General features: G+C 51.5%; 1 long non-coding RNA gene across 1 annotated transcript; it reads left to right on the top strand.

Moving 5' to 3' along the window:
* Window positions 1-127: 127 nt before the first annotated feature.
* LOC139363752 (uncharacterized) lies at window positions 128-21,772 on the top strand. The gene is made up of 4 exons (XR_011624625.1): window positions 128-828; window positions 7,028-7,140; window positions 8,273-8,425; window positions 11,551-21,772. It is a non-coding gene; the product is annotated as an uncharacterized lncRNA (long non-coding RNA).
* The last annotated feature ends 3,067 nt before the right edge of the window (window positions 21,773-24,839 follow it).

Below are 24,839 nucleotides of genomic sequence, written 5' to 3' on the forward strand. Positions count from 1 at the left end.
GCCACTAACAAGGTGTGACTTTTGACATACCTCTCTGAACCTCAGTTCCCTTTTCTGTATAAACAAATCGACCCCCCTCTGCAGCTACCGAGAGGATTCAAAGAGATAACCCGTGTGAAGCACTTAGCATAGTGCCTGGCTTACAGTAAACAACCAATACATGTTAGCTGTAATTATTGTTATTACCATTATCATAATTGGTGTTTTTCAAACTTTTTAGCTGTAGACTTTTTTTTATGTTCAAATGCAAATTTTTAAGCAGAACCCCGACACCGTATGTAAAAAGTTATGTGCTGGAAGAGTGCTTGTCCACGCCTCCCACCAGCTCCTCCCAGTGCTGATGCACAGGGTCCTCTGGTTTTGACCAGTAGGTCCCAGACCCAGCTGATTACCAGACCATCCTGGGAGGATTTCAAAACCAATATCCCAAGCCCCGCTCCTGAGATTCTCCTTCAGGGAGTCTGGGGTAAGCCCAGAGAGTAGAGCTTATGGAAACATCCAGGTAGTTCTTTTTTTTTCTTTTTTTTTTTTTTTGAGTCAGAGTCTCACTCTGTTGCTTAGGCTGGAGTGCAGTGGCGTGATCTCGGCTCACTACAAGCTCCGCCTCCCAGGTTCACACCATTCTCTCACCTCAGCCTCCAGAGTAGCTGGGACTACAGGCGCCCGCCCGCCGCCCCACCCGGATAATTTTTTGTATCTTTTAGTAGAGACGGGGTTTCACCGTGTTAGCCAGGATGGTCTCGATCTCCTAACCTTGTGATCCACCCACCTTGGCCTCCCAAAGTGCTGGGATTACAGGCATGAGCCACCGCGCCCGGCCATATCCAGGTAGTTCTAATGATTTCCCAGGTTGGGGCACCATTAAGGACCTTTCTGGATCTGACAGCAGGACTTTGAGTACAAGGGCCTCCTTCCCTATGGTCCTCTCTTAGGTTGAGAAATAGCCCACATAGGCCCAGTGGGTTGCAGTTGTTTCCATGCCCTCTCAGCTGGCCTCCCATCGAGCTTCCCTTCTGCAAGTTCTCTCTTGGAGTCCTGACTGAAAGGGAACACGGAGAAAATGCTCCTTGACTTCCCTCCAGGCCCAGCCCACAGTCACCATGTTCCTGCTCCTCCTTTCCAGGCCTACCTGTCTTGAGGGCTTTCCATGTGCCAGGCACCATGCCAAGTACCTTACATTTACTATCTTGCTAAGTCCTCACAAAGCCCTGTGAGGTATGAGTTATCATCATCCCTGCTTGACAGATGAGAAAACAGAAGCAGAGAGGTGAGGTGACTTGATCAAAGCCACACAGCTGTAAATAGTTAAGATGAAACTCTACCCTAGGCCTGCTTGACCCCATAACTCATGCTCTTACCTGTTCTGCTGATGTCCTCCCCTCTGTGCCCCCAACTCCTAACCTTACTCTATCAGTCTCTACTCCCTGCCTCCCACATCCCCAGGAACCTGCCAAAGTTTCTCCCAAGGAGCACGGCTTCGGGCCACAGCTCCTCCCCACGGCAGGCAAGAAGAACCACAGCAAGGGCTGACCTAACTGGCATCTGAGAATGCCCTGGGTCCCAAATAGGGGTAGAGAGGCCAGGCACTTGCTTGGGAGATGAGAGATGAACGGGTGAATCCAGCCATCCAGCCAGTCTCTCCTAAGTGGATCTTCCATCTGCCATGTGGCATTCATCCATCCATCCATCCAGAGACCAGTTCAGCCTGTATTTACCAGCCCTGGTCATCTGTCAATCTTCCTTCTGACATCAGAGGCCACTCCATGGTCCTTACTTGCCGCTTTGCTCACCCATTGGTCAGTCCATCTTTACAGACCAAGGGCCTTGGTTTGTGAGGTTTTGGGGTGGAGATCCCTGATCTCAGTGAGAACAGACCTAGCCACTGTTACCACAGACCTCATAATCAGACACCCACAGAGCCAGCATCCATCCAGCAGCACCCCCAGGTCATGTTGTGGAACAAAGTCTCCCTTTCTGCCACTACCACCACCTCATCTCCCCTGGGCTCAGCTGCCCCCACTGCTGGGGACCTTTCCCTTTGTGACCTGTCTTGGTAATTTGGGAGGTGATTAACAGCAATCACGCTTGAGTTTGACATCCAGGCACGGCCGCTAAATTGAGGCTCACAAAGCCTCCTTGACATCCAATATGTTATATGCTTTTCCCCTTAATTAGGAGCTAAAGTGGATAAATATGAAGTTGCCATGGCAACAGCCTCCCGGGTTGGTGGAGGGATGCAGCTCAGTTTCCGTCGGCTGGCTGGCTGACATGTTGGCTGATGGACCAAACCAGCTCCTGGGAAGGGTGGGATGGAGCCCTCTCCCACTTTCCTGGAACCTGCCCTCCAAGCCCCAGTTTTGGTGACTCTCTCCATCACTGCTCATCAGACTTCACAGAGTCTGATAATGCCCCACCTGGTCCATAGATCTCAGTTGTTCTAACTCCCTTATGGAACAGCTAGAAAAACTGAGGAGGTTGGTTGCTGCCCAAGGAGTGAGAGGCAGACAAGATCTAACACCCACATCTCCTGACTTCCAGACTAGTCAATAGTGGTTCTTAACTGTCTGGAGTACCTAGATCCCTTGAAGAATCTGTTGAAAGCTATGCTACATAGGCCAGAGATCAGCCACACCGCGGGGTTCCGACCCAGGACTGCAGCGAATCTGGTTTTAAAACTTCATTAACAATCAAGCACATACTGTGTGCTTTTTCTCACATGCTCTAAATTAATCTTCACAATCCTATGAGGTAGGTACGATAATTATCCCCATTTTACAGAGTTTCAGAGAGGTTTAGCCATTTTCTAATGTCACACAGCTAGCAGGTGGAGGAGTCAGGATTTGGACCCAGGTCTGTCTGCAGACTGCAAAGTCCAAGCTCTAATGGCTATACTCTACTGCCACCTGGACGACCTTTCTCTGACCCACATGTAATGACTGTAGCAGCTCTGGGGTTTCAGCCAAGGAGTCCTTCTCTTGCCTAGGGAAGTGAGGACACTCTGAAAAACTCCTCCCTCTCTTCCTCTAGCTCTACAGAAGGATGGGTGGAGGAGAGTCTCTTGGCTCCTGTCTCATACAAGCCTTCTGTTGAGGAAGAGCCAGCCCCAAACACTGCTAATAGAGGTCAAGATGTTTAAATCTTGAAGGAAGAAGCCAGGGTTCCATTCAAAGAACCTACAAAAGAAAGCACCTCAGAGCTACCAAAGTCCTATTTTGGGGAGACCAAACTGGGTCTTCCTCCTTTCCCACCTTCTCCTTCTTTGCCAAAAACACCTGCTGCAGAGCCCTGTGTTTGGGCAGGGAGAGGAGGCAGCACTCCCTCCCCAGCCCCAACCCAGAGCATGTCCCCTCGCTTGGAGATCCATCAGGCCCAGGCCTTGCTGGCAGGTGGGAGGGGAGCCATGCCTGCCTCCGTGAGGAGCTGGGACTCGGGGCTCCTCCAGCGCCCCCGCACCACGTGGCGTGGGTGCTGGCAGCGGGAGCTGGGGCTGGTGGCTTGGCCCCCGAACTTCCTTTCCTTCCAGTTCTGACTAAAAATAGAGACAGCAAGGACGCATCTCGTTCTGTCAGACAGTGTAGGGGGGATGCCTGTGCAGACATAGGCCCCCTCTTTCTGAGCATGTGAGACCCAGCCCCCAGTTCTCCCCATATATACCCCTGCCTCACAGCCTGCCTCTGTGGCAGCAGCCATTGCCCAGGATCCAGGGTTAGGGCAGGGGATCTTCAGCTTTCCCTAAAGTCTTAACGAACATTCTCATTGGTCTCTGACTTTAGGGAAGGGTCTGGGCCAGGGCTGCAGCCCAGAGGAGTGGAAGACCTGGCTTCACGGGTTTTCTCTCCCTCTCCCTTCAAGCTATGTAGGATGGGTGGGACAAGGCTTCAGGACTGGGCCTCTTCGTATCTTTCAGTACTGGAATTAGGTGCAGAAGTCCAAGTAGCTGAGTGGAGCCCTAGGGTGGTAGTAGTGGGCGACAGAGAGCATGTGTTCTAAGGATGTCTTGTATCTTGCACTTCTCAGGGAATATGACTGTCAAACCCCAGGGTCCCTCCTACCTCTTGCCTTCCTGCAGGTCCTCTCTCCAGGTGATTGAGAGAAACTCCTGGTCTCCTGTTTGGGTGCTGGGTTACTGTAGGCAGCCCTACCCATCAGAGAGGCTCAGGTGGGGTGTACAATAGGGATGAGGGATGAGTCTGGAATCATCCGCTGTTCCCCTCTACCCAGCTCCCCACACCCAGCTGCCCAGTTCAGAGCTATGCAAAACACACACACACACACACACACACACACACACACACACACACACACACTTTCCTGGACACAGTGAATTTCTAAGACTACACCAGGTCCTGAGGGCAAGAAAAACTGGGGAGGTGGGGCTAAGCTGTGGACAGGCACAAAAATGGTACCTTTACCATGGCTCCTTGTTACCCAAGGAATTGGTTTCTTCCTGGGGCAGAAGCTGAGCTCCAGACTTCTGATTTACCTCTACCCAATCCAATCTAAGCACACAAGACTCCAAACACTTACTGGTTCAATCACACAGGAGGTGGTGAGAAGTAGGAGAGAAGAGGCAGTTTGTTGTTTATCACTAGTGCCTGGAACAGTGCCTGGCACATAGTAGGTGCTTGGAAACCTTTGTTAAGTGAGTGAATGAAAGAATGAACAAATGAATGAATGAGAAGCACAAACCAAGACAGGAAGGGAATCATTAAAGCTATCATTATGGTACTTTTAAAATAGGGCTCGACTGGGAAATTAGAGCCAAGGGCAGCTAATAATTTGGTGTCTCTTCGAACCAATGCTCTTTCAATATTTATTCAATATTTATTTGGAAGAGAGGCTGCGTGGAGACTGTGCAGAGAAGGGGGCCTGTTCACAGCCTTCAGCCTCTCCTCCACCTGCTGAACAATTCACTGCTGGCCCTAACCTTGCTGGCCCTACTGAGCTTCACCAAAACTCTTTGGTTCTCCACGCCCCGCCCCCTCAGAAGGGAAAGTAGTTTAATGAACAGTAGCCCAACAGTCCCTGGCGATCTCACCTCTGTACCTAGCAGCTTATAGAAGTGTTCCTGCCAACACCCTCCACCCCCGCAGTGGTTTGTGCCTGGTAAATACTCTTTCCTCCAACACATTAGGTGACCAGTGAAGCTTTAGTGCCCCTTAGAGATGAGTGCCCCAGGCAGCTGCATAGTGGGCCCCCTCCATCAGGCCTCTTCTCCAAATGACTACGGAGGGGAACGGCATGGAGGAGGATTTCCTCAGTGCCCTCCTCAGCTCCTGGCCATCACCCACCACCATATTTAGGAGGAAAGTTCAGGAGGGGGAGGAGGAGTGTGTGCAGGGGTCAAACCCCGTTGCTTCTAGCTCAGAGCAGGTGAGAGGAGAGTGGCCAACTGGCTGCCAGAAGGGGCTACCACTTCCTGCCAGTGAGCTCTAGACCAGGCCTGTAGCTCTTGGTCCCCACTCTGCAGGGGAGCATCCTGAGCCCCATGAGTACAAGCCAGCCTGAGGCAGATGGCATCAGAGGTGCTGAAGTAATACTGTCTGACTTCCATTCCCTGGGGATGCCCAGAGAAACCAGATGTCTGGCCAATGAGGTGCTCACCAGAGCAAAGTCTTTAAGTAAATACATAGTCACTCACTTCCATTTCCTCCACTCTGCTCTCCTTACCCTCCCCTGCTTTCTGCATGCAGGCCCCAACTCCCATCTCAGCCCACCGTCCCCCTGCCCCCTCAGCCTCCCTGCAGCTAACTTCCCTTCTCCCACGCCCACAACCAGCCTCTCCATCCCCTCCTCAGCCTCCTGCCACCTGAGCAGCCATAAAATGAAACATCTGAGCACCTGTACAGATGAATAAATAATAAAAACATTAACAGTATTTCTTGAGCACTCACTGTGTGCAAGGCACTAGGCTAAATACTTTTTTTTTTTTTGAGACAGAGTTTCGCTCTAGTTGCTCAGGCTGGAGTGCAGTGATGCGATCTCGCCTCACCACAACCATCACCTCCTGGGTTCAAGCGATTCTTCTGCCTCAGCCTCCCGAGTAGCTGGGATTACAGGCATGTGCCACCACACCTGGTTAATTTTGTATTTCTAGTAGAGACGGGGTTTCTCCATGTTGGTTGGGCTGGTCTCGAACTCCCGACCTCAGGTGATTTGCCAGCCTCGGCCTCCCAAATTGCTGGGATTGCAGGTGTGAGCCACCATGCCCAGCTCTAAATACTTAACTATGTGCATTATCTCATTTACTCCTCATATATCCCCTGTCCCCTGATATATGGGTAACATAATAGGCTATTCAGGACAAGGCTCTGGGGTCAGACAGAGTCTCAGCCTTCCTACTTACCAGCTGTGTGAGGCACAGGAAAATCACTTAACCTCTCTGAGCCTGGTTTCTCATCTTCAAAATGGGGAGGTTAAGAATACCTACCTTATAGGGTTGTATGAAGACATAAAGAAATAAAGTGCCTAGGCTGAATGTGGTGGCTCACGCCCTTAATCTCTGCACTTTGGGAGGTTGAGACAGGCAGACCATTTGAGCCCAGGAGTTTGAGACCAGCCTGGGCAACACGGCAAAACCCCATGGTGCCTGTAGTCCCAGCTACTGGTGGGGTAGAGGGTGTGCTGAGGTTGGAGGATCACCCGAGTCGGGGAGGTCTAGGCTGCAGTGAGCCTTGATCTTGCCACTACACTCCAACCTGGGCAACAGCACCAGACCCTGTCTCAAAAAAAAAAAAAAAAAAAAAAAGAAAGAGAGAGAGAAAATTCTTAGCACAGTACCTGGCACAAAGGCTTGTTCATGCCGGCTGTTATCATTATTATTATCCTCTTTTTAGATGAGAAAACCAGGGAGGTTGTCATATGTCAGCGTCACGTGCGGCTAGATCGTAGCAGTGTTAGGATTCTAACTAAGGCCTCCCTAGTCCTATCTGAGGGGCTGCAGGCTGGGGCCAAGTCAGATATTCTCTCCTTCCCCGGCTCCCTCCTCCTCTCCAGGGTCACAGGCTTCTCTTTTTTCTTGCCCAAGGAAAGGAAACTTCGTGGCTCCCTAGTGACAGCCAACATCCCACAATGCTCTCGGGAATGTGTGCACACGCCCACCTGCCGGGCCTGGAGGAATTCAGGCTTTAGATTTGAAAGGTAATTCAATCCCCCGGTGCTTCCTCCCCTCCCCCGCAGTGCTGGGTGTTCAAGACGGCGACAAAGACCCAGTTTCAGAGGAACAAGCCCGCCAGTGCAGAGCCACAGGCATGCGCTCAGCCTCGCTTACAGGCAGCCCCTTGGTCATAGGCACACGCTCTTCCCCTTGCAGCAGTTACTAGAGACATAGACCACCCCTGGTTCAGCAGTCACTCACCCCTAACCTGCCCACCCCTGGCCTCTCAAACCTCCGGACTTTGCCAACTCTCCACACATTCCTCAGCTCCCCATGTCCATCAGGCTCTCCTTCCCTCTCCCTTGCTCCATCCTTAGGAAGCTCCCCTTCCTCTACCCATCCATTTCTCTTCCTTCCAGGCCCCAGACCCTGGGTTACTTCTCGGAGTGAGCACTCAGTGACTGCCCTTTCACCAACAGTGGGGGCAGTCCCCTGCAACCCCACATCCCCACCTCTGTTTCTTTCTACCATTGGCTCAGCTCAGCCCAGGCTCTGAGATTGGTGCCCAGCACTTGGGGCTGGGGCAGGAGGCAGCCTGGAGCAACTCAGCACTCCTGTTTAATTAATAATGGGTAATAAGTCAACATGTAATTAGAGGATGAGGGCACGTGGCTGTGCTCCTTGGGCCTTGCCCTGGGGGAGTGGACTGGAGCCTGGCCACACATGCCCCTGTACTGCCCAGGTGCTGGCCAGATCAGCCTCTTGATTCCCTTTGCTTACGCTGGGTCCTGCCACTAGGTCTCTCACCTGTGGTCCCCTCTTCATTCAGCCTTCAGGGTCTTCCCCACTTACTCCTGCCTTGGCTTCCTCCCTGCCTTCCACACTGGGCTGAAGGAGCCCATTCCCTACAGTCCTGGGGATCCCAATGTCTCCGGGGATCACAATTTCCTGAGGGGCTAGGCCAGTCCCTGACTCCCACGCAGGCCTTGAGTACAAGAAGTCCCTGGAAGGAATCCACAGCAAGTTAAGCCCCACACCTCTCCTGATGACCCCCTTTGGCTCCTGCACTCTGTCCTCCATTGACATTCTCCCCACTCCCACTCAGCAGGGAGCCAGTGAGAGCCCTCCAGGGACCTCCCCATCCCAGCCTGCGCCCTGTCCTCTTCCCTGCTCCAGCTCCTAGAAAAGCCTTTTGGGTGATGGAAGTCAGCTCCCTTCCCAGCACTCCGCACCCCACTGTCCACGGGAGACAGTGTGTTGCCCTCCAGTGGCAATAGCTGGCAGCAACCTAGGGAGGAAAGAGAGTCCAGGCTCCTTGGAGTGTCTCAGGTCAGTCCATCTGGGGGTGGGAGGTGGGGAGGGAGAGTGCCACACCTTTGTCTACTCACCTTTGTCAACTCACCACTTGCAGGCTGGGTTGCGGACTACCTTTCCCAGCAGCCTAGTTAGCTCTTATCCTGTTACTCTGGCCCTGTGCTATCAAGTTCACCTCTCACTTCTTTCCCCAAAGTATCAATGAATTACTAAACGGCAATAAACATGATCAACACTCCTGTGTGCCCGGCAAAGTCCACACAGCAATCCCAAGAGGCAGGAGCAGTTGTCAACACCATTTTACAGATGAGGAAACAGTTGCAGTGAAATTAGGGAACCTCCTGGCTCACCCAGCCAGGAGGCGTTGAGCTAGGATTCTGACTCTACAGCCCGACTCTTCCCCAGGAGATATTTGGCCTAGGGTTATTAGTGGAAGGCTGTAAGGAGGTGAGAAGGTGGGGTTAGGGATTGGAGAGGAGTGTGGTACATGCAAGGGTGCAAGGGGAGTGGTAGGGGGTGCAGGAGTGTCAGGAGCAGGAGAGGATTCCAAAGAGTGATGTGAGGGGAGCACATGAAGTGTGGTGGAGGTGTGTGAGAGGTGAGGGATGAACAGGAGTGGGGGAGTGTCAGGCATGTGAATGGGTGTAGAAGGTAGAGTGGATGGGATGGAGGTGTTCACAGAGCAGGTGAGGGGTCAAAGGGCAGGATAAGGATAAAGTAGGAGGGGAGGGAAGTGTCAGGTGTGTGGGGTGTGTGAAGGAGAGGTGGAGGGGGAGGCGGGAGGGGTATGCAGGGTGAAAGGCAGCCAGAGTGAGTAGGCGGTGGGGGTGCTAGGTGTGGAGGGGGTGTAAGAGTGCATGGAGTGGTTAGGGAGAAAGTGAGAAGGGTAGAAAAAGGTGTGGAGGAATGAGCAGGTCCCTGAGGGCCTGGAGGACCCGAGCAGGGGAGGAGGTGAAGGAGGGGACTGGGTGGCATGGAGAGGGGTGGACAGGCCTGAGAGGCTTTGACAGCTTGGCTTTTGTCCCTGTCCACATCCCCAGCTGCGGCAGCCCCCACCAGACCTGGCCTTACTGCCAGGCTCATTTCAGGGATGGGTGGAAATTTCCATTTCAGCAAAATCCATTTGTAAAGCCCTGGAGCTTTGAGCCTCGTTCTGCTCTGCCCGCCTGGCTCTGCCCACATGGCTCTGGCCTGCCCAGCTAGCCCCACTCTCCACCCTAGACCTCCCTCTGCTCTCCCTCCCCAGCAGGCAGAGCGTGGGCTCAGGGCCTGGGCTCCCTCAGCCCCACTCCAACTCTAGCACTGCAGCCTACAGAGGACCACCCTCCCCATCCCCCATCCCAGCCAAGCATCTTGACATTTTAGGGTGCCCCACGGATCTGGCAGAAGTGGGAGATTGGTCAGTGCTTTGTCTCAGTTAGGGGACCACAGCATGCAGTCTACCCCCACTGCCCGCTGTCCCAGTGCAGAGGGTGTTTTCGATGCTACAGCACAGCAAAATGGGAAGAGCTCTTCAAGATAATCCTATTTAGACCCTTTTGTTTTATAGATAGGGAAATGGAGGCCCAGAGAGGTAAAGGTACTTACTAATCCAGGGCGCTACACAACTGGTTGGTATGCAGAGCCAGAATGACCATATTGCCTAGAGGAGGAGTTGTGGAAAAACAGAGCCATGCAAACTTCAAACAGGCTCTGTTGAAAAGGTGTGCCTTCAACCTGTGATTTTACTTCTCTGCACCTCGGTTTGTTCTACCAAGTGGAGCTCATGACCATTCTCCCAGGCTGGTGTGACGATGATGAGCTGGCCACAGCCAGATGCAGCAAAGTGGGGGTGGATCACAAAAGCCCTAGTGTTCTTGAGTTCATGGGGAAGGCAGGAGCAATATCAGTTCTAGATTCATCCTGCCATTAGTGACCAGACCCCTTTGCCTTGTCCTACAGCTTCCCAAGAACTACAGAAATTTCAAGGAACAGCAGGGATGACATGGCCAGAGATTGAGGCACTGGGTGGGAAGGTGAACTGGTCTCTTGGGGTAGAAAATGAAGGGACAGGGTGGGCCATCTCAGGCCTCTGGGCAAGGAAAGCTTTTCTTCTCCAGCTCTAAAGGAGTGGCCACTCTGGCCTCAGGGTGGAAACATGGGTTCTCTGGGCCAAAGTCAGAGCCCTGCATTGAGGGGAAAGGCTGAACTCTCCTAGGACAGGGGCAAGATCTATCTTGCTCACTTCTGTATCCCAGCATAGCACCTGGCATGGAGGGTATACCCCTCAAGCCTTGCCACAGCTAGAGGCAGTTCAGGACAGATCTTAGTAACTGGTATCAGGAAAGCACCTAGGGCTACCTGCCCTAGACTGCTCTCTGATCAAGCTCTGTGTCTTACACACACACTGTGGCACATGCCGTGGCACATGCTGGAGCCAGTCTTAGCTCTAGCACATGCCCCAGCACATCCTCCAGCTGCTGCCCTCCTTCCCCAGCCCCCACAGGAATCCCAGGTCCCATCTGCTCCACTTCTCTGCATTTCCCGTGAACATCTGGACTGCTCCTGAAATCTGGCCCCTTGTTCCATCCAGAGGGAGCTGCTAGAGGGAAGAGGAGACTCCTGGGTCCCATTAGTTCTGAGCTGGGGCCAGGGAAGGCCCTGCCTGACCCCCACTCCCAGCCTGCAGCTGCCAGAATGAACTAGCCTAACAGAACTCTGGTTCTTGTCTCCTATTATCCCTACCCTTGAGCACTCCCTCACCTGTAGGGTTGTAACACCCAACATACCCCACACAGCCTCCCCAACATCTGCCCAAGGGTCACACGGTTCTCTGTGCCAGAATCCGTGCATGTGCTTAGCTTTGCACTCTACACACAAAGGTTCCCAGAGCTTCCTGGAATGGGCTGTGCTCCAGAACCACACACTCTATGGGCAGGCTGCTCCTCTCCTTCCCCACCCTGTGGTGGTGGTGGTTGAGGCTGGGGCGGGGGGTATGGAGGAACCAAGGCCTTTGGTCCCTGGCAGCAAACATTCTGAGTCCTACGTCAGAGACATGCATCCTAGGAGGACCAGGCTGGGAATGACCTTGGCCCATAACCTTCCCTTTTCCCACTCCCCCTGCCCTACTTCTACTTCACCTGCTCCCTTACTCTCCACAGACGATCCAAGGTTCTTGTTTTATTTTGGGAGAGGACCGCTCCCTTTACGGGATGCTCTCCATGGTCCTGAACCAGAGTCCCGGGACAGAATTACTTCTCAACCTTGAACAAGCGGTGGCTCCTAGCACACATCTTGGAGGCATTCTGACCCAAGTAAGAAAGGAGACGATAGTGAAAGGGAAGGCACTGGAGAGAGACAAAGAGTGTGTGCAAGACACACAGGGATAAAGAGACCAACGCGAGACTGCCAGGAGGAAGAAAAAGTGATTTGGTTGTTCCTTTTAAGAAAGGTAATCTTCCCAAGTACTTGGTGTCCTCGCTCTATGCAAATGCCTGCTCCTCGCTCCCGTTTGACCCTGAAACTTTCTAGACGTCCCACTTTCCATTTCCTTCTCTCACGCTGGGTCCAGCCTCTCCCTGATTTAGGGTCTGTGTGCTTGGGGATCACTCAAAGTCCCGGACCTAAAGGCTCAGCTGTTACTTCTTCCTCCTCGAAAGCCGAGAGAAAAGACTCTCCTCCAGATTTCTCTCGCCCCACGCCCCTCTAAGAACAGGTCTAGGTGGCAAAGGGCCTGCTCAGTCGCCCTAAGAGCGGCGCCCGCCCCAGCCCGGTCCCCTTCCGGTCGCGGGATGCCTGTGGCACTGCGGGGCGGGAGAGAGGAGGGCCTTTACTGGCCGAGCCAGCCCAGGAGCCCCCAGGGCCGCACTGGAAGGAAGGAGCTGGGGAAACAGAAGAGTGGCAAGCGGTTTCCCGTTCGGTTGTGGCTGTTATTATTTATTTATTCATGTATTTTTTATTAAGGAGGAGATGTCGGCCTAATGATCGGGGAGCCCGGCTGGCTCGGAGGGGTGGAGCTGGAGGTAATGGGGCGCTATCCACACACGCAGGGCCTCTCTCCAGCCGCGGGGACCCCCTCGGAAACCTCTCCTCGGCTCCCCTCCCTCTCCCTCCGCACCGCGCTTCTGCAGTGCCGAGGGCCCCCAGAACACATACACCCGTGGCCTCTCCCGCTTCGCCTCAGGCGGGACGTTCCTCTCCCGTCCTCACCCCTACCGGGTGCTGCCGACGCCGGAGCCAGAGCTGGAACCACGGAAGGCGCCTCCGTTTCTCCGCGGAGAGCCCCTTTCCAGCGTCCCGCTCAACCATCCCCTCACCCGACCGTCCCCTCCCAGGCTCCTTCTCTGACTACAGAGCCAGTTCCAGCTCTTGACAGAGAAGGAAATAACCCAGCCCTTGTCTCCTAGTCAGGGGCAACCTCGCCTTTATCAAGGACCAGACTTAGCTTCAGCTTTCAGCCAAGAGCAAGCTTCCGACCGACTGACCCAGACACACCTCAAGTCTTAATTCAGTTCTCAATAGGGGGATAGCCTCGGACCTAGACTAAATCCTCAGGCCCTGGAAGTGGACAGACTGCAGCTTGGTCCTAATTTTGAGTCTTTATCTGGGAAGCTACACTCAGACTAAGAACCCCCTCCAATGGTAGGGCTGGCCTTAATCTCAGTCCGTATTTGTGGACTAGCCTTAGACCCAACCTCCAGACGTTAGCCCAGTCCCAGAATTTAGGGTAGCCAAGAAGGTGGAAGCTTTTGGAGGCCAATGGCAAAAATAGTTGGATGAGTATGGCTTGGGGAGGGGGGACAACTGGTTGTTCCCTTTGGCTCAGATCACTATAGCTTTACCTCACTGGCAGAGGGTCACCTCCTGCTTATTGCAAGGACCTAACTGAGGGCACACTCTGGTTTCATGGGAGGGAGTGGAGGGGAGCTCTGGGGACCTACACCTATGTGAGCACAAGGCCACAATTTCCATCATGCTTCCCTTGATGTCCAACAAATGCTGGACCAATGGAAATAATTTTTCCAGAAAACATCAGTAGAGCCCTGCTCTGTGCCAGAACCTGGGGACAAAAAGAACATCTCTGATAAGCCTGCTCTGTCTAATGGTGGCTGGGGTTGCAACAGCATAAACATCGTAGCAGCACCTAGCTATTGAGCATGTACTTATGCCAGGCCTTGTTCTTCACGGCATTATATCACTGAATCATTACAGCCCTACAAGGTACACAGTTATTATTCCCATTTTATTTATTAAATAGCATTTTATTATTACAGAGGTAATAAGTATGAATTGTGCAAAATTTTAAAAGTACAGAAAACAAAAATATAAAAATAAAAACATCATATTCCTACCACCATTAACACCTTAATGCATCTCCCTCCAGATCTTTTCCTTACATACAAGTATCTTTTTACCAAAATGTGATTGAATTATACATACTGCTTTATGATCTGTTTTTTAACAAACAATTTCTACCTTTCCTATTTAAGTAAATTTTCATCCCTTTTAATACCCAGAACCTATAAAAATTTCCCCAAATGACCCCCAAGAAGTCCTTTACAGTTGGTCCGAATCCAATACAGGGATAGCATCTGATCATTACGTGTATTAAATTGCTAAAATGGTGCATTCCCCTGTTTTTTTTGGCCATCAATGCATTGAAATATTCAGGTTAGTTTTCCCACAGAATATTCTTCCTTCCAGCTGCCTGGTTACTTCCTTGTGCTGTTGTTGAGGTTGTGAAACTATCCCAGTGTTTCCTATAAACCGAGAGTTAGATCTAAAGGTTAGAATAATTCAAGTTCAACATTCTTGGCTAGAACACATGTGAGGCCATGTCATATACTTCACTTTGCACCATATCAGAAGACATAGAACATCAAATTCATCCACCATGAGAAATGCTCATATGGACACCTGCTGATGATAGTTATGATTTCCTCCCCACCTTCTTTCTAGTAAATTATGTTTGTGGGTTATTCTGACACCATGCAAATGTCCATTTCCCCATCAGCCATTCACCTAATGGTTATTAATACCAATACATAATCTTTGCCTGATTACTCTCATGTTTAAAGATGAAAAAACTGAGACTCAGACTGGGGAACAAAGTCACTCAAGCTCACACAATCAGCAAATTAGGACTCTGACTAGAAATCAAGTTTTCTTCCTCTTTCCCACCAAACTAAGTTGGGAGCACGTTAGGTGTCTGGCACACATTTAAATGTGTAAAAACTTTCTGGGGAGGGGGATTTCCTCTCCTTATGGACTAGGCTTACCAGAGGTGGAAAAGCATCTTGGTGAGCCCCAGTCTGCCTCCTGGTTAAGAGCTGATGCCACTAATATGGTTATCAGTGAAGTAACTCTACTCAGCAACTGCTATGTGGCAGCCCATGCTAAGTGCTTTACGAACATTAGCTTCTCGAATTATCCCAAGAAACCTGCAAGGTATGCATAATTACTAGACCCCCACCCTTTTACAGATGAGAAAAATGAGGTTCAGAGAGGTTAAGTACTTGCCTAAGGCTGCACAGCTCATGATCAATGGAGCCAGGATTAGTTCTGACTCCCAAACTCAGGCACTTTACCGCCTTCTTGACCTGGCCTCTCAAGCCGGCCTCTCTCCCATTCCCAAGGCTGTAGAGTGAAGCTAATGAACAAGGCTTGGGGCCTCCTCCTTGTGTGGCTGGTTCTGACATTGCCCACAGCTCTGTGACTATCTGTCAGCATCAGCAAGAGCATCAGAGGGTTCTCTGGGTCCCCTCTGCTGGCCTCTACTCACCATATGGCTCTTGCCAGAATATGACTTGGTTCCTCCAGCCTCTGCATCCCATTAATCCTTCCAAGCTCTGCTCCCCCTGATCCGAGCCCTGGCCCTAATGCCTCCATCAGAGCTCCTCACACTGGTTTATGAAACACTTTCCTTTGCTCACATTTATGTAGTTCGAATCCCAAGACTACCCTTGAAGGAGGCAGGGAAATGGGCTCCATTTGATAGATGCAGACATTGAGGAAATCTGCATCTGGGCAGAGGAAAGGGGTGAGGAAAGCTCTGGGCCCAGACCTGCTATGCGCCTGTCCCAGTCAGCATTTTCAAGATGGGCTCAGGCCCCTTAAGCAAAGTCAGGACTAACCTCAGAGTTGATGCCTTGCTGCTATTTGGAATGTGAAGCTTGTCCTTGGGTGGGGCCTGTGGCAGTGGATTTGGGGTCAGCCCTGTATCCTCTAGCCTTGCCAGGGAGCAAGTCTCTGAAATGTTACCAGCACTGAGGGCATCCTGAGAAATGTCAATAAATGCTGATTTGGGTCCCTTGGTGGAGGGTGGAGCCAGCTTTTTTCTGCAGAGCCTCCCTCCACCATCTCCCTGTTTCCAACTGCAGAAGAAAGAGAAGCCAAAGAACCCTTAGAGTTTGCCTAATCCAACCCAACCATCTTAGAGATGGGAGAACTGAGATCCCAGAACTCACAGAGCAAGGCAGCATCTATTTTTTTCACCGGAAACATCAAGAATTAGTCATGGACCTCCACCCATCCACCCTATTCCCCATTCCCCATCAGGGTCTATCTGGAGCCCCTTGAGTCAAGACCCTGGTTCCTAGAAGTCACAGGAGCAGAAGGAAGGACTAAGGAGCTAGCTCAGGGTTGTGGGCCCAGCATTAGGGGCTGCAGGAAGGAGAACAGCTTGAGCCAGCCACCATACCAGCCTCTGCCCTCCTCACCACAATACTAGATTGACACCTGGACCAGCTCTTCCTGAACCTCTAAAATGGAGAAAATAAAGGTCCTACCAAATGGTGGAGGCAGTGACACAGTAGCCTCCATGTGCTCTGGGAACTGACTGCCTTCTCCAGGCCGTGTGTGGCTAGTGGTTCTCCCATTTCATACCTCTTTCTGTGAGAGTCCTTTGCTCTATCATCCTCTAGACCCTATCAAGGGAAGGCTACTTCTTCTCCCAGCCCAGTGAGTCCTACCAAGACTCCATCCTTTCATTTTCACTGCTATGGAGTACAAAGGACCCCATCTCTCCATCTCAGGCAATCATCCAAGGCCCTGATAAGTCCGGACCTCATGTTTTTGGCTACATTTTCCACTCCTCTGGTCTTCCCACAGTTGTCCATACAGTTGTAGTATACAGTGACTGTTCAGAGTCCTCTCTGTGCTGAGAACAGGAGTTGAGTGAGAGAGGTTGGTTCCATTCTTATCTTCCATGCCTGCCATATCACAGGTGCACAGTAAATATTTATTGAGTAAATAAATATGGATGTTCAAGACCAGGCCAGGCCTGTCCTTAACAGTCTGTACTTTTACCTCAAAGCACTTTGAGGTTGATCTTCCCCATGGACTGTAAGCTGTTCCCTGAGGATAGGGACCATGTTTTCTGGTTCATGTCTGCATCCTTAGTGATTAATCCAGCACCTGGCCCACAGTAGATGTCTATTAAATCTTCATGGAAGGAAATATGTGAATGAATGAATGATACATACATTCATAAATGAATGAGCAACCTAGGTAGACAAGGACTTTTATCCTATTATTATAATGAGGAAATGAGATTTAGGAGAGAATGGAAACCTGGCTTGCACTTCCCACATGTTAAATATTAGAGGCAAGATTTTAATGCAGGGAAAGCTGGTCCAGAAGGTTTGGAGCTACTGACCAGGGAGTAGGTGATAAAGGTGGGTAAAAGCCTGGATGGGCAAACCTCAGGGATTAGGTCCAAGCAGATGGAGCCTCTGCCCTGCAGGAAGGACTTTCTTAGAATTATCCTGCTTCTGGGTAGAGAAGCAGGGAAGCCTAATTGGTTTCTTCAGCTCCTGGAGCTGGATCCATAAATTATGGCTCCATTGAAAGCACAGGTGCCTCCTCTCTAGGGACCCTGGTATGACTTGATGTGAGTTCCCAGTGACATGAAGAGGCTTGCAGCCTCCACATGCAGATCCCCATGCCACCCTGCCCAGAATAGAAGGCACTGCTCAATAAGGTCTGCCCATCAGCTGCAGTGTTTGAGGTATGCAGGTACCCAAGGGAGGAGCAGGGGAGGGAAGGGGCCCAGGAACAGCAGCCGAGCACAGGGAGGCAGAGTGAGAGAGTGATGAAGACCCAAATAGCCTTCCTTCAGTGAACTCCATCCCATTAACCATTTATTGAGTACCTACCTTGTGTCAGATGCTGTGCTGGGCACTGGAGACCCAAAGACAGCTCAGATGCAGGAGAGAGAGGGGGAGAGGCAGCTACAGAGACAATAATCACAACATGGGTGATAAGTGCTTGAGAGGGATGTACAAAGTGCTCTGAGAGCTCACAGCACCAGGCCATTAATTCTTCCTCTGGTGGAGAGGATTTTGGAAGACTTCGCTGAGGAGGAGGTGTTTCAGCTGTGTTTGGTCGGCTCTGAGGTTGGCAGAGGGAGGGAAGGGCACTTCAGGCAGAGGTGAGCATGTGCAAAGGCGGGGGGTAGGAAAGAGGAACTAGGGGATTTCTGTGTGGCTGGAGCTGAGGGGGAGGCATGAGGAGACACTGGATGGGGAGCCTCAGGCCAGTATTTGAAAGGCTATGAATGGTCCTACTAGAGAATTTGGATTGGATCCAGTCGTGGGCAAAGGGGAGCCATTGAAGAATTTTAAGCAGGGGTGTGTTTTAGAAAGCCTTATCCAGGGGAGATGGAACGAACCAGGATGGTGGCCAAGGGGCAGAGAAAAAGGAATGGATTCCAGGAACATTTGGGGGGGAAAAATGGACCAGACTTTCCCTGGCTCTGTCATTCTTTTGGACTTTTCTTGCCTTTCTAGGCAGGCTCCAAGTTCCCCTGGGGATGGAGGCTGCTCACTCCTTTCTCTGTGTCTGGCGCAGGCTTCTGCATACACAGAGCTGAACCTACAGGGTCTGACTGACTGACGAGAACAGAGCAGCAGAGCTGACTCCCAGTGGTCAGGGAGTCCTGCTCTGCGGATGACCTGGTGACTTCTCTCCGACTCAGTCCACAAGCCCCAGAGCAGGATGAGGCTTAGCCCAGGCCTCTGGGGAAGGCCAGGAGGTTCTCCCCTCCCTCTCTTCTTTTCTCTCCCTCTCCTCCCACCCCTCCTCCCCTGAGCCCAAGCTTTCTTGCTGGGAGGCTCTCAGAGCCAGCAGAGCTGTGGATGAAATGGTTCAGTGGCTCCAGCCCAGCTGCTGCCATGGCAACCAGGCTGCCTGCCAGACCCAGTCAGGAGCAGGCCCAGCCTTCCTGCTCTAGCACTACGATTCCCAGAATGCAAAGCACCTGAGGCTGTGAGAGAAACCCACCTCCTAGATGGTATCCAGCCAGAGCCTTCCAGCTTGGAAGATGCATAGGGGCACCCCAAATGGAACACAGTACAGAACATGGGCACCTGTGTGTGCAGAGAGCATGGGATACTTCTGGAGGAGGCCAGAGAACCCCTCCTGATGTTGGCCTACTGGACATACCAGAAGGAGGCCAATGGCTTCAGGAAGGGACAAAGGCTGGGGATGGTTACTAGTCCTGCTTTTGCCACCAGCCTGTGGTGTTGCTTGAAAACTCTCTCAGAACTCCACTACCCTCAGTCTCTAACACCACCTTCATAGTCCAAGCCTAGGTGGTTGCAACATGCCACTAATTGGTGTCTTTGCCTCCTTTAGACCCCGTCCTTTCCTTCTTCATGCTGAAGACTAAGCGACCTTTTCAAAATGCAATTCTGATCATATCACTACCTCCCATGCTCAGCCCCCTGCTGTTTAAACTATTCAGTGTTTAAACCTTTTGCTCTTAGATGAAGAAGCAAATTCCCTCTGTCAGCTGACAAGGCTCTGCATGGCCTGGTCTGTGTCTAGTTTCCAGCCTTCCTACTCACTCCATACACTTCAGCCCTTCTGGACTTTCATTTCCTTGCAGAAGCCATGCTCCCTCCTGCCACAGGGCATTTGCACAAGCTGCTCCCTCTCTCTCTCCAGAACACTTTTTCCTCCACTGTTGCTCTACACAAACCTCTCTTTCACAAAAATATTTTCTTCTAAGGAAGCCTCCTCTAACTTTCCTGACTTGACCAAATCCTCCTTTTATATATTAGCATTGGCACCATGAGCCTCTCCTTTATAGTACTGTCCCAGTTGCACTTTTACATTTATCTGTACAGGCAACTATGCACCTCCCCACCAGATCATAGCCTCTGTGAGAGGAGAGAGAGTGCCTTTTTGGCTGTGACTGCAACCTCAGGATCTAGCACCATATATGACACATAGCAGATACTCAAGAGCCATTTGTTGAAATAAATGAATCTGTTTAAGTCTCATTCTTCCCACCTGAGTGCCCCCCATGTGTCATGCACTGCAAAGGGGGGGCGGGCAGGCATACAGTACTGGACAAGACACACAAGCATGGTCCTTCCTATTATTGTGCTCACAGTCCAGTGGGAGACAGACATTGAATATATAATGACCAGACTGCCGAGTAGTTCAAATGGCGAAGGATATAGAGCCATGGTGGCACAAAGCCCTGGGATCTGGACAGGTCCACCAAGGAAGAGAAGCAGGAGTCAGCAGGCAAAAGGGATGGAATAATGTCAAAGAATGTTGCAGGCAGAGGGAATGGCATGAGCGAGGATACTGCTGAAGCAGAGAGGGCTTGGATTGTTTGAGGCATGAAGTAAGGACAGAGTCACTGGAGCCTGAAGTGAGTGGGAGGCGGTGGTAGCTCCATCCACATGCTTTGATTTTACTGGCTAGAAGTGCAGACGAGCTGTCTTTTCAAACTGGCTGGATCTTGTCTTCTACACTCCTCTCCCTATTCTCAGGCCCGGGATGAGGCCCAGTGTGGACATACCCAGGCTGTCCCACTCCTCATATGGCCTTCACCGCTGACCACTCACTGCTGTATTCAGGTGTCTGGTAGGGGCCCTGCCTATGTCCAGTCTGATGGGGCTGTGACATTTGTATGTGTATTAGGGGGTGATATGCTGTGGTAGCAGCCAATCAATCCTGTAGCATACATCGCTGACAAGTCTGGGGGAGATCCCCTGAAAAGGGAGACTGGCCTGGGGCTTGGATGTGGGTATGCAGCTTGCCTGGGAAATGAGGCATGACTTACCAGCTGCAAAGACTTCAACGGGTGGGGGCAGCAGAGGCCCCTGGGCACAGGGCAGGGAGAGCTCTTCTCCTTGCATTTGTTGCTGCATCTCAAGGGTCCTCCGTAGGGTGGGAAAACTCTTCCTGGCAGGTTTAACCCTTCCTTTGAACTTGGCAGTTCCCCTACAAGTAGTCCGAAGTGTGTGTGTGTGTGTGTGTGTGTGTGTGTGTGTGTGTGTTTGTGTAAAATGAAGTAGCATCTGCGCTGGAAATAATGGACTTTAGCTTTCTTATTTCACTGCAGGTATTCCAACCACTACCCCTCTAACACACACACACACACACACACACACACACACACACACACACTGAGGCCAGATCCCGGGTTTTGCTGAGGTTTCCCTGTGGGCAGGAGCCTCTAGCTTACCCATTTCTCAGGAGAGTGTTTTTCAAAGTGTGAGCTTCAGACCCACTACATCAGAATCCTGTGAAATGCTTGTGAAAATGCAGGCTCCCAGAGGACCCTGATGCGTGTAGTTCACAGATTACATTTTAAGAAGCATTGTCCTAAAGGATACCTAATTCTGCCCAAAATAACTGCTGAGGCATTCCCCTCCCCAGAAGTGTCTCCCCATGGTGATCCAACCCTGGACTCTGCATTCTCCCACTCATCTCTAGACCTTCCACTAGAAGGGCAAACCAGCCCTGCCCCTCAGACCCCCTTCCAAATCCCTGCCTCATCATGCATTCTGTAAGCATGGACCAAGAACTCATTATGTGCTGGGTGCTGGGGTTCTGGGAAGAACCTGACAGCCAGCATCTCTACTCTCATGGGTCTTGTAATTTGGCAGTGAAGACAAATATTGTAAAAGCAAATAAATAAATAAACAAGATAATTGTGGCAGGTGCTATGAGGAAGATAAAACAGTTATCTGATAGAGTATGCCTGGAGGGGACTGCTTAATTTGGGGGTTCAAGGAAGGAGGCCACCTTGGTGCCTGTGTTTTAAGGAAGGTTCTGGAAATAAAAGAAAAATCCCTCCTCTCTCTTTGCTACTGTTTTTATCTCTCTTTCTTTTTTCTGGCTCAGCCTGGCTCTCTGTTTCTGTTTCAACTCCCTCTTTGTCTCATTTCTTCTCTCCTCCACTGCTTCCCTCCCTCCCTCTCCCATTGCCTCCCTCTTCTTCCCACCCTACCTCCCTCTCTTCTGCTCCCTTCAGAGGAATTGAAGAAACTAGATCTCCCTGTCTCTCAGGCTAGATAGCAGTAATTGAGCTGTGGGCTCGCTCAGCAGCTGGACCTGAGAGTAGGGCTAGAGGAGGGAGCGGGGAGGTCAGAGGGGAGCTGGAGGAATGAGAGCAGGGAGGGGTCTGGGAGGGTGAGGGCACTCAGAGGGGCTGGAGGTGGCTACTGAGCCAGGTAATCTAATCAGGGGGTGAGTCATAAAGATCACTCACTCCCGTGCACAGGACCAGCCTAGGAAATCACATTAATTTAAAGAGGGTGTAAAATCCACGGAGAATTCCCCTCTCTCCACCACACACATGAAGATAAACTGTCTTCAGCTTCCAATATGATCTTACAACAGCTTGTCAGTGACAAAACAGCCTCAAATCCTCCCATTTATCAAACGGCCAATCCTGTTAGCCGCTTAAAAGAGACATAATTACCTGAGGCCTTTTGTGTGATTCTTTATACTAACACCGTTTCCTTCTTCCTGGCAGAATTCCAGAAAGTGAGCTCAGAATTCATTCCTGGTGATGGAGGGGATCTTCAGAGATGTTAAAGTTGGGGGGCAAGAGGGGCTGAAGTCAGAAGTTCCGCTCTGCGGGCAAGTCTTGGACTGGGATGTGGGTTAGCACCATGGACAGGGCCAAGGGCTGAGGGAGCCTGGGAGCGGCCTTGTGTGCAACCGGTAAAGCGGCACCAAGCCCCACTCACGTTTGTAGACACCTGGGGGCCAGCAGACACCTGCCGGCGGCCGGCAGGCATCTGGAGGGCTAGGTACCAGCTGCCTTTACCGAAAAGGCAGTGTAGGCCTCTGCCCAGGGTGCATAAGCACTGCCAGTGGGGACAGAAGATCGACGTGGCTAGGCCTGTGGATCAGTAACTTGGGTAGAGTTCTCTACTCTCAGGCAGAGCGAGGAGTTTTTGTGACTTCAGAATCTGCCATGCTGCTACCAGGGAGAACACTAATGTTCCCAGCTAATATTTACTGAGTGCTTGCTGTGGGCCGGGCCCTCTGCTCAGCACTTTATACACACGATCTTAATTAATATAAACCTCATGTAACCCCTATTCTAACATCCATTTTTTAGATGAGGAACCAGATGGCGAGTGAGGCTAAGTCACATGTGCAAGGTCACTCAGGGATGACTCAAACTTGTGGTCTATGAACTGGGCTGCCTCCAAGGCAGGCTCTGGCCATGAGGAGAGATCAGTTCTGTGATTCTGGGTTGGTCCCTCTCCCCCTCTGCCCTTGTTCCTCAGGGAGCTCAGCTGGCACAGGTCTCTGTTCTCAGTACTTTGATGGATAAGAAAACCCTGTGGCATGACCTTTCCTTCTATGAAGAATAAGACTTCCTAAAAACAGGCTTCTTTCTGGCAAGAGCTGCTTTGCAAGCCTGCATCTGCATTCTCTCAGCCCCTCCCTCGCCCCGCTGGTCCAGGTCCCTGCTGGGCCTCATCCCTCCATTCCAGGAGGTCACCTCACCCCTCCCTTCCCACTTCCCACTGCCTGAGGCCCTACTTGCTTCCAGCCTTCCCCGCATTCTTTTCTACTTTCCAGGAGGCCCAGAGGAATCATCTCCTGGGAGGAAACCATCAGAGTCCATTTGGAAGTCAGATAAAGAGGCAGACAGTGAGACAGACAGCAAGAGACAGACGAGAGACAGACTGAAAATGAAATTTGAAGCACTGTTGAGTCAATGATTATGGTCAAATCCTGTTGAAAGACGAGCCCAGGGTAAACTATCCAGGGGTATCTCACAAGATTTCTAGGACTCACTTTTGCTTAGCTGGTATCTGCTGCCCTCAGCCCTCCATCCTTGCCCCTTTCCCTCCCTGGGCTGCCTCCCAGACCAGCATCCTTCCCCCCACCCCACCCAGTCTCAGGGCATTCATCACTGCGTTAGTGATTTATCAAAGGCTCTGACGGTTGCTGTTTGGCAAAATCAATCTGTGAAGAATGGGACCAACCCAAGGCCCCCTGTTCTCCTGAGCCCCCACCACCAATCTGCCCCAAAAGAACCCCATGGCTCTGACATCAGCACTGCCTCCGCCCCCACCTCAGCCTTGAGTGGGTCTCTGGATCCCTTCCTGTCCTTAGAGAGAAGAGAAAGAAGGAGAGAGAAAGAGAGAGAGAGAGAGAGAGAGATTGAGAGAGTGCGTATGTGTTTTGGTGACTTCTCTTAGATGTTTATTTTGTTGTTTTTCAGTGAGAAAGTCCCAGCTCTATTAAATGCAATCAATACTTGGCCCAAGAGAAGCTTCCCTTCTCTGAGACATTTGAAACCTGATCAAATCATTTTGCCCCAACACAAAGTAATTTATCAATTTCAAAACCTTTCTAATCAGTGGAGGCTGTGGAGTCCCCATTCCTGCCTGCCATCTTCTGCTGCAGGACGGGCACACACACATGCAAATACACACACACCCGAGTTGCGCATAAACTCCTTTATTCTCTCTGCAAACCACCCTCCCTCCCTCCCACCTCCCAGAGACTGCAGAATGTCTTCCCCTCAGTTCAACCTCCAGGCTAGGTGCCATTCTCAGCATCTTCAGCTCAGCCTGTGTGCTCCTAGCCCAGAGAGGCTGCAGGGCCTGCAGCACTCAGCCCTGGGGAGATGGAGGTAGGCATGAGTCCAGCCACAGTGCACTAGTGAGTGCACTCCTCTCACTTGGTGTGTAAACAGTAGGGTGGGGTGGGGGTGGGGACTCTGGTTCATAGGCAGGGTCCAGAACTGAGTCCAGGAAGCTGGAAGGAGCCCCAGGGCCACCCAAGTTGTCCTTTAGGACCTTGGCATAAGTCTCCAAGGGGCAAACAAGATCTGCTGGCTGGAGTGAGGTTTGCTGGCTGAACCTGGGGATGATGTCACAACACTCTCCTGTCTCTAAAGCTGCTATTTTTGCCCTCGAGAGGGCTGTGTCTAAAGGGAGATTGTGACAGCAGTAAAATCACCTTGCAACTCACCCTCCCGCTCCCAGGAAGAGTGGCTTGAGCCTTTACCGCTCCATTAGATTGGATTCTCGGCAGGATTCTCGGTAGGTCTTTTGTGGCCGCCAGCTGTGGTGGCCAGATAGGCCACTGACCTTTGAGGAGGGGCCACCCACTGAATGGCTAATTTAAATGCTCTCCTTACAATGGACTTTGCACATTTGGCCCTCAGAGAGTG

Source organism: Macaca nemestrina, chromosome 6 (genome assembly GCF_043159975.1).
Source record: "Macaca nemestrina isolate mMacNem1 chromosome 6, mMacNem.hap1, whole genome shotgun sequence".
NCBI classification, from domain to species: domain Eukaryota; kingdom Metazoa; phylum Chordata; class Mammalia; order Primates; family Cercopithecidae; genus Macaca; species Macaca nemestrina.